Source organism: Fundulus heteroclitus, chromosome 21 (genome assembly GCF_011125445.2).
Source record: "Fundulus heteroclitus isolate FHET01 chromosome 21, MU-UCD_Fhet_4.1, whole genome shotgun sequence".
Classification (NCBI taxonomy): Eukaryota; Metazoa; Chordata; class Actinopteri; order Cyprinodontiformes; family Fundulidae; genus Fundulus; species Fundulus heteroclitus.
Window position 1 is genome coordinate 11,738,973 of NC_046381.1, and position 14,135 is coordinate 11,753,107.

Genomic DNA, 14,135 nt, shown 5'->3' on the forward strand with positions numbered 1-14,135 from the left:
TAATATATCTTTTTAAATAAATAACTGATGAAAACTATTTGGAAATAAATGTAATAGATTTGTTTGAAGTTAGTCTTGTAATTTATTAACATATATGATTTTTAACTCTGTAAGCACGTCATGGCAGCGACATGTGCAACTTTAACTCTCAGCCAAACGTGTGTGTCCTCAAATAATGTTTGATCTGAAGGAAGAATATTCATTTACACCTTTATACCCTCATTGTTATTATTGTTATGGATATTCATTTTCCTTACTGCTTATATATCACGGGTCTTGAGGGCTCTTCTGCTTATACTTACCTGCACCTTCTCTTCTAGCAGTTCAGCTTTTGCTGTTCATTACTCTCCTCCGGTTCATTTTCAATGGATTTCTTCCACAAAGTTTGCTCTTGTGATACTTCCGCTGATTCTTCCTCTTCAACATTGCTGAAGTGCTTTGCTTAAGCTTTTTCCGCAGTTTTGTTAATCAGTTCAGCATATGCGCATTTACACTGCATTTTCTTTGGAGAAAAATAATTATTCTAGTATCAAGATTTTGCTCGAGTTTCAAAACAAATCCCTCATAGATTTTCGTTCAATACACCGTATTATTATTATTATTATTATTATTATTATTATTATTATTATTATTATTATTATTATTATTAATAATAATAATGATAATAATAATCGGAATAATCACCAACAAATGCAAATAAAGAATTGGCCTTCCTTTTCTTCAGGGCCCATACTGTAAATGTAGGGGGGGCACTTTTTTATGAACGTGCCAAAGTTGTCCCACATATATTTTTACTACAACAAAAGATTACTTTGAGAATATAAATAGTAATATATCCACAATGTCACTGAGTTTGGATGAAGATAAGTCACATTTCTTAACGCAATATGGGCGCTACGTTGAAAACGCTCACCCCTACCATATACGGTTAGTCAGTGTTTCCAAAACATGCATTTTCTTCTCAACACGGGGCTAGGGAGTACGTCCTGCAAGACACATTGCTGGTGGTGGCCAGAAGGTCCGGTGGCGCCGGTGTGTGGCAGCCTCGCTTCCGTCAGTCTGCCCCAGGGCAGCTGTGGCTACGATGTAACTTACCACCGTCCGGGCGTGAACGAACGGGTGAATAATTAACTGTGGTGTGAAGCGCTATACAAGTGCACGTCATTTGCAATAACATTGTAATATATTTTTTGTGATAATTTACAGTGAACAAACATACTTATTCAGCTGCAACGTGAACTTGCGGCAAAAACAGCTGCCCGTAATGTATTGTAAATCCCTCAGTTTGCTTTCACTGCGTGAGCATCGCCAATGATCCGCTGAGCTTAGGCGTCAGTGGGACTATTCCACGTGCTTCCCTTTTAGTACGCTCATCTGAGGTGGCAGTTGCCCTTTCCGTGATGCTATAAACTTTTTTTTTTCTCTCAGACTCCACATCAGTGACTGTAACGGTTCTCCTGCTTCATCTAAAGGGGATGCCGACCTTGAGCACCATTGAAGGATCACTTTAGCGTATAGCCACCATCTTTAGGGGACGCATAAAATGAGACCAAAGGTGTAGTACAAAGATGTCTGCTCTTTGTTATATTATTAGATGGGACACAGCTACATTTTCTGTGTAGCTGTGTACTGCAGTACAGGCACTGTGGCAGAGAAACAAAGCCCATCTCCATTGTGACAGGCTAGAGTAACAGAGCATGTAAAGCAGGGGATGGTTGGACAACAGCCTGGTGTAGTGCAGGGTGATGATATGAAAGAAGCACTTGGGACAGTTTATCATCTGTTCATATTCATTCATTCATGCTCGAATCAGTAAGTCAATAGCATTCCTCCTGGCTGCAGAGGGTCAAAGCGCTGATGATGTATGCAGGTTAAACTCGGACTGTATGCGGGCCACGTGGGGTTGATGTGTGCGAGGCCACAACAGCAGCTTCAGCAGCAAACTACACATTCTGACTCAGCCAATCCATTTCCCTGCTGCTTAGCGGCAGGTGACATGGGGTCAAGTTTCCCTGTCTTCATCTTCTTGTGTTCTGATGTGCATGACCCTAAAACAAATGATCACAGGAATAAAAGTGAAGTCGCACGTTTTCGTTGCTGTAGTCTACTATTTGGAGTATGTCCCTTGGCTTTGACCATTGCCGAAGGTGCATTCTGTTAGCAATGCGCTGATTGCAGTTTTTTTTAAATCCAATTCCGATTCCTGGTTTTTCCCATGCCCTAATAATAGTGATTTAGGATTTTTCTGAAGTCTCTCTAAATCCCTGTACACAGGGCAATGTTTTTTGGTGAAAACTGGAAAGTTTTGCTACTTTTCTACGGTTCTTTTAAACCACAATGGTGCACGTTTTCCCCCAAAATACCACAATATGACAATATGTTCCAGAGTGGAATGCTTCAAAAAAATATCCCACTCTCTGTTGTCTTGAAAACAGGTACCGTATGACAGAATGTGCCTTAGTAGTTACACCATAGACATCATATACATAGACGCGTTGTTGGGCGGGTTCTGCCTATGCTGCGATGCGTCAGAGCGTCCGCCATGTTAAATGTGGCAAATCTGCAGTTGCTCAGTCACTTAAACAGTATCAGAGGGACTTTAATCTCAGAATATACTTTGTATTCGTAACATTTTTATTTTTGGAATATTACAAGTTTATTTTCGTATCCCCTTAGCTTTATTCTCCTGAATTTATTCTTGTAAAGAATAAAAATACTTAAAATAATCTATAATCTATTACTCCAGGAGTGAAATAATCCTGCAAACTGTGATTATTCTGGAAATATTCCCAAAACATTTTCTCATAACATTACCACTTTTATGTTTTTTTTTGTTTTACTTTATTGTCCTAGGTCTTTGTTTCTCATAGTAGTAATTTTATCTCTTTAATACTCCCCCAAAAAGTCTGTTCCTAAAGTTTCACATGTGACACGGTTTTATGAAATAATGAAGACCACAATGTTTAGATTGAACAAATTGATCCTTATATTCATAATACACACACACACACACACACACACACACACACACATATATATATATATATATATATATAAAATCACACAGCTATTTATTTGGCTTATTTATAATACTTGAAAATCTATATATGCACATCTATGTCTAAATACAATAGTCTGTACTGTATGCAAGCTAAAAGCCTTGAAAAAGAATGATCTTGCACAGCTTTTTTCTAGTGTTGCCACTCTGCAGCTTTAGTGTGTCCACTTTTGCAACATGGTGCAGCCTTAGTTTATAGAAGGCAGATACAAGTAGTGAAATCAGCCCAAATACATTTCCACACAGCACAGGCATGAGGCATCTTCTCTGATCCACGTTCACTACAACAGAACTTTACTTTTTTCTGCCACGTACAATATGGCTGTGATGTTGACGTGCGAACCTGCGCCCAATGACTCGTCTACGTATATGATGTCTATGAGTGACACCTTATGCAGAGAGTGTTTCTGCGCATCTGCATGTTGCTTATAGTTTCAAAAGAACGTACTGCCTTCTAGTGGTGTGGCAAGAAAATGACACACATTTTTCAACATTTCTACCAGTGTTGTGTGTATTGTAAGTAAAACATTGTCATGTTGATGTTGAGCAGAAATGGCAAACAATCCCGTTTTCAACATATCATGGCCATTTTCACAGAACATATGACAAGATAAATAAACTTTATATTAAAAAATGTAGCTGTAAAGCAAACAGCCCAAGAAAGCATGCCTTTTTCTCTTTGTTCTTCTATGAATCTACAATACCTTACTGATAAGATAAGATAAGATAAGATAGTCTTTATTGATCTCACAATGGAGAAATTCACTCGTCACATCGGCTCATACAAGAAGGTGCAGAGTAGGGAAGGTGCATTCAGTTATATACAGTGAATCTTCATATATACAATGGATCAGAAAGAATACCAAAAAAATACAAAAAAAAAAAAAAAAAAAAGGAAATAGGAATGGGCATATGATGTCTCATTTACATTCTTAGTGGTCTATATATATATATATATAAACATATCTATATACTTAAATCTATACATATATCTATGCGCCTACTTACATATGCACCTACGCGTATGTACGTGCATATACATTGTATACATTTGTACATACATACATACATACATACATACATACATACATACATACATGTGGGCTGACTTATGTTCAGGTGATGATAGCAGCAGAAGTCACTACATCAGGATTATTGCACGGGTTGTAGGACAGTGTATTAAATAGATTATTGCACCTTGGTTATCGCACATTAATTATTACAGTTATGGTCACAGTTATAGTGCAGCATTGTAAAATCTTATAGCAGCAGGAATAAATGACCTCCGGTAGCGCTCCTTTTTACAGACAGGATGTCTAAGTCTTGCACTGAAGGAGCTGCTCAGCTCCTCTACAGTCTGGTGCAGCGGGTGGAAGGTGTTGTCCATGATGGATGTGAACTTGGACAACACCCTCCTCTCAGCTACTTCCTCCACAGAGTCCAGAGGGCAGCCCAGGACAGAAGTGGCCTTCCTCACCAGCTTGTTCAGCCTCTTTCTGTCCCGCTCTGCGCTGCCAGGAGCCCAGCAGACGACGGCGTAGAGGAGGGCTGAGGCCACCACAGAGTCATAAAAAGTTTTTAGCAGAGGCCGGCTCACTCCAAAGGACCTCAGCCTCCTGAGGAGGTGGAGCCGGCTCTGGCCCTTCTTATACAGGGCGTCGGTGTTATGTGTCCAGTCCAGCTTATTGTTGACGTGAACACCCAGGTATTTGAAACTCTCCACAGTTTCTATGTCCTCCCCCTGGATGTTCACAGGTGAGTGAGGTGGGGGTCTTCTCCTGAAGTCGATCACCATCTCCTTGGTCTTGCTGGTGTTTAAGCACAGATGGTTCTTCTCACACCAGTCCACAAAGTCCATGATGACCGACCGGTACTCCAGCTCGTTCCCCTCAGACACACAGCCCACAATGGCCGAGTCGTCAGAGAACTTCTGAAGGTGGCAGCTGTCCGTGTTGTAGGTGAAGTCCGAGGTGTAGAGGGTGAAGAGAAACGGAGACAGAACGGTGCCCTGGGGGGGCCCGATGCTGCAGAGTGCCACCTCTGACTGACAGCCGTGCAGCCGCACGTACTGAGGGCGGTCAGTGAGGTAGTCCGGTCAGTGCGTAAACATGATAGTGAATGTTTACGCACTGTTATTTACTTAAAACATAACTGGCTGCACAGTAGCACTTTTTCCTTGCAGGAAGAAGGTTCTGGGTTCAAATCCAACCCTGGGTCTTTCTGCATGGAGTTTGCATGTTCTCCCTGTGCATGCGTGGGTTCTCTCCGGGTACTCCGGCTTCCTCCCACAGTCCAAAAACATGACTGTTAGGTTAATTGGCCTCTCTAAATTCTCCTTAGGTGTGAGTGTGTGCGTGAATGGTTGTTTGTCCTGTCTGTCTCCATGTTGTTCTGCGACAGACTGGCGACCTGTCCAGGGTGTACCCTGCCTCTCGTCCATTAAACTCTTGGAGATAGGCACCAGCACCCCTCGCAACCCCATGAGGGATAAAGCGAGTAAGAAAATGGATGGATGGATGGATAGGAATTACATTTTATCTTATTTATAAGACAAGTACTCTATAAAATCCTTATTTTTTGTGTATAAAAATGAAAAATTTGTTGTATTTCTTTTCAGCCCTGTCCAATGTAAAATCCGCGAGCAAACAATCAGATTTACGGTTTATTGTTTGTGTAAGATTGTTAGATCAGATATTTTGTATATTGTAACCTTACAGTGTAATTCAAGCTTTCCACTTGCCATGGGCAGTAATTATGCAATCCATTTGCCTCTAAACCTATAATTTGGACATGGGAAAGATGTCAAAACCCATCTTAGCCATGTTTCATTTCAATGTCGGAGAACCAGCGAGATTTTCCCCACATTGTGCTCGTTGACCAGGCTAGCTGCTAATAATGATTTTCTCGAAAGCTTGTGTGTTCACACACCAAAGGGACATAATAAAACATAGATTAAGTGCTGTGTTAGGTGTCCTGCGGATCTATTGAAAAGTAAGTTACGAGAGTTGAAAATAATCAGTTTATCCCTGAAACTATTTTGCATTGCTTTTAAATTGTCAGCAGTGCTATACGATTTCTAACTTGGGGTAGCTCAGCTCAGGACCCTTTGACTCCTCATGTTGGACTTCTCACTTCAGAACATATTCCAGTTTCATTTTTCTTATTTCTAAGTGGGTAATTACAACTTCTGAGAACCAATGGGACACCCTATAATTGCAGATTTATCATGAAATAGAAAATATTTTTGGAGTTAGCAGCAAGGTGGTTTAATTTCTAGCATTGTTTTCTTGCAACACGAAGGTCCTTGGTTTTAATGTTACAGCCTTTCTGCAGAGAGTTTGCATGTTTCCTCCGATCACTCAGGCTTCCTCATATAGCCCGTCACCCCCTTAAAAATGCTCAGTTGGGTTAGTTAGCCTCTCTAAATAGCAAAATAATAACAAAAAAGATGTCCTCCTTTATGGCTATTCTCCATATTTAATGATTAAGTGACCATTTGTAGCGTACATTTTGACAGTCTGTGAGGGCCACCGAGTGGTCACATAATCATTAGCTGAATTTATCAGACACTTGGTCATTCTGCTGTCAGTTCAACAGTTTACTGACAGTTTAGTGACTCTTCATCAGTGCAGACAGAGTGTCTGCATAGCAAACTATTGAAGGGACAGTGTGTAACTAATTTGTATTTATATTAGCAAAAAAATAAGTATTAGCTACTTTCATAATATTCATATTGTGCCAAGGTCTAATAACAAGCGCATGAAAACTAAAAGCTTAGAATTATTAGTTTATAAATGCATAGGTGGCGGCGCACGCACCCAATGGAAGACGCCATGTTACATTGTCATTTTTGATTACAGTAGCTGAAAGGGAACAAACTTGTCAGCCTTATGATTTTTACCTGTATTTGAAGACATGCTGTCAGTGGAGGAGGGGTATAAGACAATCAAAGACGGCCATAGATCGTTCTACTTGCTGTTTTCTGTTGAAATGGAGGACCATCCGTACTCTTTGCCCAGTGAGAATGAAGAGAAAGTAATCAAGAAAAGAAAGAGATGTAATAACCAGGAGAAAAAGAGACTGTATCAGCATAGCTATTACCAGGTGGAGACAATTCATGAGGGAGCGGGAGTTCAAAATGGATGCAGATGTTGCAGGCTTTCTGCTGGGCAGGTAAGTTAATTCAATATAACAGTGAAGTTTTTTATGTTAGAAACAGGGCAGTGTAGTCCAGCAACTACTCTGTCCTCCCAGTGGAGATGGCCGTAGCTATTAGCAGTAATTTGGTACCAAATACATGAAGTACATACTTGTAACTTATTGGCGTCAATGAAAAAAAAAGATACAGAATAATGTATCATCCTGTTACCTCATCATCAGACAGGACACTTGAACTCATACAGGATGTTAACATTTCTTATCACATTTCTGACACTCCATGGCTTCCGTACAGTTATTACGTGCTTAACGGCGAGGCACCAGAGTGCACTTCTCGGTCGTTTGTAATTAATTTAGCGCACCGCTAGACAAGAGGAAAAATTACACACTGGTGCTTTAAGTAGTAACATTGTGTAATATTTCTGTCAGGTTATCACTGGGACATTTGGGTCGATTTAATGTCAGCTGGATGTGTGGTGTCTGGGAGATGAAACACTCCCACATAATTTTCAGACATGTTCAAAACATGATAACCTGGCTTACCTGCAGATCGAACCGCGTATGCTACAGTGTCAAAGGCATTGGAAAACAATGCTATTATTTTTTACAGCTCATTATTACATCATCTAAACACAAAGCAGAGACACTTAAGTGTGATAGGAGTGTTGGGTCTGGTATTTAAGATCAAAATGTTGCCAACATTACTTTCTGATCTCCTTTTGTTATGCTGGTAATTTCTTGCGCACTGTGAAAGGAAAGACTGAGTGTGTCATTCAGTGAGTAAAACAGTGACTTTCATTAAAGCCAGGACAGCTGCAGCCTAAACCATGGCGCCCACTGGCTCAGGTTTCCAACTATATGTACAGGTTATGTCAGCAAGCTGTAGACAATGGGAAGCTTGCCTATAAGTGGGTTAAACATATTGCTTGGTATGACTTTTTACATTCTGTTTAGTTTTTTTTTCCTTTTGCTTTCCTTTTGTTGCTATGCATTCACTACTTTAGTGACTGCCTGAAGAAGAAGCAATAAACCTGATTGCATGTTGTCATACTTTTAGTCATATGGTGAAATCTGTGTTGGAAGCATAAGCAGAGGTTGAGCTTCTTTATCAGTTCTTTAAAGCAAATGATTTCTGTGCCATTCATTCATCTTCACATGCTTAAAGTAGATCCTGTCGGTGCATCTTATAATTCACCGTGAAAACAAATCAAACAGACATAAAGGTGAGGATGGAGCTTCATATTTCATAGACACATTCTTTCATTCACTATTTTTATTTCAGCTGCTGGTGACTGGGGTAAGGTGGGAAATGCCAGAATCTGGTTGGACAATCACACCCGATAGCCATTTGAGCTGATCCTTCTGGAATTAGCAAGCCGTCCAAGATGCTAAACATCTGGTTTAAGCATTAATTAAACACATGTCCCTGAAGGGCTCCTTAAGTTCCTCTAGAATGCAGAACAAAGCTTTAAGCGTAGACTAACATGCTGTTGCCTTCCCAGCTTTAATTAGTCACATTCCAATGGTGTTCTTAGAAAAGGTGAAGAAGGAAAATATAAATTAAATAAAAAAAAAACCAAGATGCTTTAGACACATTTGAGGTGGATATCGGGAGGATAAGAACATTAAGGATTGTCCAGATCACGATATTTTAATGCCAAAAACCGATAAAAGACATTAAGAATTAGGCATACTGCTTTCCAATCCGGATGCTACAACAAAAGTAAGGACAATTAATGCTATGTACACATTTGAAAACTCAGTAGCTTTAAAGACGAATAAAGGAAAAACACTATCAGCATTAAATGGTCTAGATTAGGGTGTCCCACTTATCGTAATGACTAGTCACTTTCAGGATGATTCAGTCAGTCTCTTTTTTTATTGACAGCAACAGTTATTGTTTTCCAACCTGAGCTTCTGTAGGTCAGTGTTTTTATGGTGCCTAATTACGGCTTCACCAGTTGTTTCTCAGTATACAGTATATCTCTCGTATAATAAAATTCAGGTCATCAACTCGTGCTGAGAATGTTTTTCATGTGGAGCATAATTAGATTTTATGAAACAAAATCAGATTATTGTCAGAAATTCTGATGCAATCATTTTAAACTGCCTAGACTCCCCCCCCCCAGTTTGATTCTTGGGATGAAAGCAGGAAAACCCTGAAGACGTCTTGAATTGTCTGACCTGGTGACAGAAGGAAATTACATTATTCACCTGCTGTTCCCTTTCTGAGCTAGCTTTAAATGATTGTGATGTAATATCCCAGATAATCCCGATGATCAAAGTCTTTGTTGAATAGAAGCGGTCTGAATTCTCCTATTTCAAAAGAGGTTGTTCACTTTGCAGTGTTTCTGTATGTACAACCTCTTATTTGAGTAAAAAAAATTATCCTGGTAGCCTTTTGGAAAAGAAAAAAACACACTCACTGTTTTAGTGTAATTATCAACGACAGTATGTGTTCTTGTAAATCTAGATTTTTATTATTTTAAAGCTCAGAAAAGGACAACAGTGCATATTTTTCCCACCATGATATTACTTCCTGTGATTTAAGTCACATAATATCCAGACTATATCGCAGCTCAGAAAATAAACGCTGCGTACTACATCCTGACTTGTGACATTTTGCTCCGATCATCAAGCGTGAGGAAGGCGAGCCTGAATAAAGGTCATGCTTGAGAAATTGAAGTTAAAGGAGGGGGAGGGGGACGTTTTTGACAAGACTAAAACACGACAGTGGGCGGACCAGAGGGAGTACATCTTGTCGTGCTGAATATTCCTGTGGTTGCAATTAGTCTTGGTAGAGTCATCATCTCCATCTCGCCGCCTGATAAAGCTTTGGATGCCTGATGAATTATCCGCCGTCTTCTGTCTTCTTCCGCTGCTGGAGGCTCCAGCGTCTCCTGCAGTGGGATTCTGGTGCTGCGGAGCAGGAACAGATGTTTCATTCTGTTTTGTTTCGTGTTGCTTCTCTAAACCATTCCACAAATTCCTTTCCTGAAGATGACATGACGAAGCGGCTTAAGGAACGCATATCATAAGTGTGAGATTTCCTCACCAAGAGTTCGACGGAAGATGGATAGAAGGTTGTTTATCTCTGTGAGCAACAAGTGATGAATGGATTCGCCTCCTTTTTTGTTGTTGTTGTTGTCACATGCGAAAGCAGCTGAGAAACAGCCAACAAGCCTGCGATGTCGAGAGTCATCTTAAGAGGATCTAAGGTCTGATAACGCATACAAGAAAATGTTCACTGTTAAAAAATGAGAACACCCAAAGGGTTGCACGGCTCGCCACAGAGTTATTATTCATCCACCACAAGATGTGCTTTGGAAATAGCTGCTCCTCTTTAACTGGTGATGTGAGACGGTCTGTCTTGGTGTCAGGGCTCAGGATGTAATCACAGTCTCCGTATGCCCTTCCCAGCCCACTAACCATGCATGATACACTCTCTTTCTCCAAACGAGCAGTATGGGCACAAAAAATGATTTAGCCACACATGAGTTAGAAGTCAAATAGCCCCCCGTTTGATGTTGCAGCCAGGTCATGTTCAAAGGAAAATATCAAATAGGTGTATGCGAGGAGAAAATGGGCCAGTTTTTATAAGGGTTTAACGCAACGCGCCAACACACACACCCATTGGAGGTGGTTCTAGATAATGGAGCTTGTGTAAAGCTTATTTCTGCACCTCATGCTGACAGCACCGAGTCTTCCATCAACATCTGGTGGCTTTAATGATTTCACCAATTGATCAAAAGATTCTGGTCACTTCTGCATGCACAGAGACACACACGCACACACACGTAATCTCTTGGAGCTTTTCTTGTTTCAGCATTAATGTCAGCCATCTGTGTTTACAATCATGAATCAAATTCAGTCCAGCGGTTCATAGGGCCTGAACCGTCCATTAATCCTTGTAGTCAGGAATCGACTGTGAACAATTCTAGAGAAAATCTACCCGACAAACAGACCATCCGAACACGAGAAGGGAAGACAGACTGTATGTACTACATCTAAAACACTATCAGTATGACAAAGGGGGAGAGGGTCTCACTACCTGCTCACTTTTGAGCGGGTTCAATTATTTAGTCTTTTACAGTGATTCATTTTAAAGGGATTTATACCCCTGGGAGATTTAGATTTAGATTCCCTTTATGTTGATTTCATTATTTCTGATAGGAAATGGGATGATTGTCTCTCAAAAGATAATTAAACAATTAGGGTTTTACAATATCACAAAAATATTTATTTGCAATATTAGTCCTTGACATAGCAAAATTGGTTACAATTACTCCTATTATGCCAACACTTTTTTTTAACATTAATTACATGAATTACATGAATGTCGGCGCCAACTGAATTACAAGATTTCAGCCACTAAAAAGGACATACGGGGTGTTATATTTCATCTAAATGTCCATACATACTATAAAAATGTATGGGTGTTATTGCCTCACCCTTTAAATGTAATACCTTGACCCATATTGCATACAAGCAGTACTTTGTGACCGTGATATTACGCACAGTGATGTTGTCAGGAAAACTGTGATTATATGTTGACAGTGTTAAAGTTATGTAAAAGGGGTATCAGTTTTGCAAAAATAATTTTTCTGTTGATATAGTCAGTTTATTAAAAATAGCAAGTGAAAGAAAATATTTACACCCTTCTAAATAATCTATAGAAAAGTATTTATTGGGCTAGAGGAATCAAACCCTTCTTATAATTGCTGACCATCTTTTAATATCTTCACACCTGGATGATTTTCCTTTGGTTATAATCTCCAAAGGGTTGCTAGCACTGTTGCGTTGCAGCAGGGTTCGAATCCTATGTTCCTCCCATATTTCAAAAACATGACTTAATTGCTCACTCATGTATGAGTGTGTGTGCATGGCTGTGATGGACTGGTTCAGCTGTCCGGGGTCTACCCTGGAGCAAGGCACCAGCCTCCCCGTTGAGACCCTGCAAGTGTAAGTGAGTATAGAGTAAACAGTGGATTAATGATCTCCACATGTTTGAGCTCAGAAGACGTGCATTCTATCATCCTGTGCACTTAATTCACAAAGATTCTCAGAGAGCTCCTATCTTAGCCTGAAAGTTCCTACCCAGGAGTGTTAGCTTAAAAGCGATTCAGGTCGCTGCTGAGAGTGACTCTGAGTAAGGAGACGACAGACATTTTTTTATCTCAGTGGGGAGGTGTGGTTGGCTAGGTATGACGCAGTTGTTTAAGAGCTGTGATTGGTTGATAGTAAAAGGGAAAAAAAAACACTCGCACAAATGTGGTCAAATTATGAGAATGTGTGATCAAATGAGAGAAATTAGTGTTATTATGATAAAAACTAGCAACAATTATTGAAAATGTTTTGAATCAACGTATTGAGATCCTCATCTTGATTTGCTTATTTTAATGTTTACTTGCCAGTCAATTTACTACCTTTTTTCTATTTGATAGTATTGTGCACTCACCTGTCAGTATTTTGCTGGCATGGCCTGCTTGTATAAAGCAGTCGTATTTGGCAATATGACCGCCATGAAATAGAGAAAAAAGATGTATAAAAAAACTAACAGCAGCGCATCTTTCCGGTTATCTAAGAGAGAAGGATTGTTGAAATATTAATTGATCCTTTTAGTCTTAGCAATCTTTGTGAATATGGGTACAGATTTTCTAATAGAATAAAGTCAGGTCTCTGCTTGACACACTTATAACCAAAATATTCCTTTTATGAAAAAAACAAACATGTTGGTAAAATTGAAAGATTTCCTTGAACCTGATTTATTTTATATTTTTACATAAAAGGAGCAGCGGTTTGAAATTAAAAACTGAAGCATGGATTCTCATGCATCAAGCCCACGTTAATTCCAATTCTGCCGTTAAATAAGTAAAACCACTCTAACCCGGCCGGTTTCAGAGGCTTCAAATCATACGGCAACTTCAACTTGTCAGGAAAACAAAACACGCTCGCTGATGTTAATTAGATAAACTGTAAGTAAATGGAAATGTCAGAAAGGTTAGAATTCAAACTTAAATACTTTGTGTTATATTAATAGCTCAAGAGAATACCTAGAAGCGAATAACTACTGTTTGCAATCCCCTCTCTATCTTGTAAAAATGCTTCAAAGAGGGCTCCCACAGACTGCACATTAAGCCATTTATGTCCTCTGTCACTGAGCTTTAAAGCTTTCCTTTGATTCAGTTTATTTATTTAGCACAAACACATAACGCTCATTGTCTGAAGGTATTTTACAAAAAAGAGTCAATTCAGTCAAATCATACAGAGAGATTATATGCCTTCGAATTACTCATCAACATTGCAGTCATTCTCATTTATGTTTTATCTCTTTGATCAATCGTTTTGTTGGTTTTCTATTCACCAGCCTGTTTTTTTTTTATTTAACCTTTTAGTGGTGTATTAATTTTGGGAAGATTTGATGAAGATTGTGTTTCTGATTCTTATTTACAAACCTACACACTATGAGAGATGTTGACCTTCTGTTGGTAGATACATTTGTTTTACACTTAATTTCCTCACATCATACTAAGTTCTTTAAATGTGTGGTTTCACACCCCCAAGTCTTGAAACCTGTTTTTTTTCTGGAACAGCCTGTGGTCTTGTGGCTAATTTTTTCAAATTTGACTTTTGTCGGGTTCAAAAATATAATTATCCAACGTTCAAAGAAAAACAAAAAAGATCAGCAACCTTCAAAAATACAAAACAAAGATACTAAACTAGTCACAAATCAAAATGACAGAACAGAAAACTGAGACGACGACGACATCTATCTCACCATAGTTATTGGGGGAATAAGAGAAACCATAAACATGAGCACACATCCCTGAACACTTTTCCTCAGTAACTATCTTTCATTTGAACGGCTCCTCCTGATTGCATATAATTTACCTCACTTGGCAACTAGAAGTCGTCAGAC

The 14,135-nt window shown here is 39.3% G+C and overlaps 1 protein-coding gene across 1 annotated transcript in view; it reads left to right on the forward strand.

Moving 5' to 3' along the window:
- The window catches only part of si:ch211-285f17.1 (sickle tail protein), a 175,262-nt gene that overhangs the window by 681 nt on the left and 160,446 nt on the right, over positions 1–14,135 (forward strand). The gene's annotated exons all lie outside the window — the stretch shown is intronic.